Source organism: Pteropus vampyrus, unplaced genomic scaffold, assembly GCF_000151845.1.
Source record: "Pteropus vampyrus isolate Shadow unplaced genomic scaffold, Pvam_2.0 Scaffold5, whole genome shotgun sequence".
In the NCBI taxonomy this organism is placed as follows: domain Eukaryota; kingdom Metazoa; phylum Chordata; class Mammalia; order Chiroptera; family Pteropodidae; genus Pteropus; species Pteropus vampyrus.
The window spans coordinates 17,677,133-17,678,353 of record NW_011888786.1 but is presented as its reverse complement, the minus strand read 5'-3'; the positions used below and the strand labels follow the sequence as shown (position 1 = coordinate 17,678,353).

The 1,221-nt window shown below is 35.2% G+C and overlaps 1 non-coding gene across 1 annotated transcript; it reads right to left on the bottom strand.

Moving 5' to 3' along the window:
* Positions 1 to 241: 241 nt before the first annotated feature.
* On the bottom strand, positions 242 to 360 carry LOC111744155. Its single transcript, XR_002782023.1, has one exon. It is a non-coding gene; the product is annotated as a 5S ribosomal RNA (ribosomal RNA).
* Positions 361 to 1,221: the final 861 nt, after the last annotated feature.

Here is a 1,221-nt window from a genome sequence, read left to right as displayed (position 1 = left end):
AATTATAGTACATACCACCTAATAGTTTTACACAGTTTTTAGAATTTATGTTTATTAGATAAAACGAAATGCCTGTGATGGTCTGTTATGAAAAAAATATCAGGAAACAAATAAATATAGAGTATGATCACAACTGTGTCAGATATATATATATATAAATTTTAGGCGAGGCAACCCTTGGTTGACCTTACAGATTGCAAGGACCTTGTCAGTTTACAATCCCTTATTTCTTATTTTTTTACACCTACAGCACCTGGTCTTCCTAGGTGGTCTCCCATCCAAGTACTAACCAGGCCTGACCCTGCTTAGCTTCCGAGATCAGATGGGATCGGGCTTATTCAGGGTAGCATGGCTGTAGACAGATATGCTTTAAAAAATTCAGGAAGATGGTATACTAAATCAGTCTTATTGGGCCAAATGATAATAACTAACATTTATTGAGTTTTTACTATGTGCTAGGTACTGTTCTGAATGATTTCCATATATTAACTCAGTTTGTCCTTGTAGCAATGCCTTGAGGTAAGTACAATTATTATGATTCCCATTTTGAGCAAAGTTTCTCAAGTCACATAGAAAATAAGTTAAAAGGTGGAAGATAGATCCGGGAAGTCTTAACAACCACTCCTCTTCGCTGTTGATCAGTTAACTGAAAAATAGGAAGAGTACAATATAGAGAGATATCACTAAAAATGTTACCTACAAAAAAAAAGTTACATACAACAGAATGAGCCTGGATCATCTTGTCATAATAGAAAGCAAGAGAACTTCAGAGACTAGAGAGAGGTGTCAAAAGGACATAAAAGCTAAACTAAAGAGGCTCCCCTCTGCTAAAGAAAATAAACCCGAGAATCAAGAATTGTAGTGGATTAAAACACTTCAAGATGTGGAGGGGAAATCTCATTGGTCATCTTTACAGAAGCTAGAAAATAACTCATTATTTTTGAAAACTGGTAGAGAGGGAAAGAATCAAACATTTACCCCACTTACACTGTGCGGATATTGGGGGTAACTAAATTGTTGACGAGGGCAAATTTCTTTTTATGGAAATATTTCAGATAATAAATGAGGCAGAAATAATAGAATAGTGTCATTTTTAACTCCTGATAATATAATGAATTAAGCCACTACATTATGTTACAGAAAAAGACGTAGGCAGACGGTACATGCTTCCTGATGGAATCATCACATCATCATCTGTGAAGCGTTCAAGCCAAAAACAAA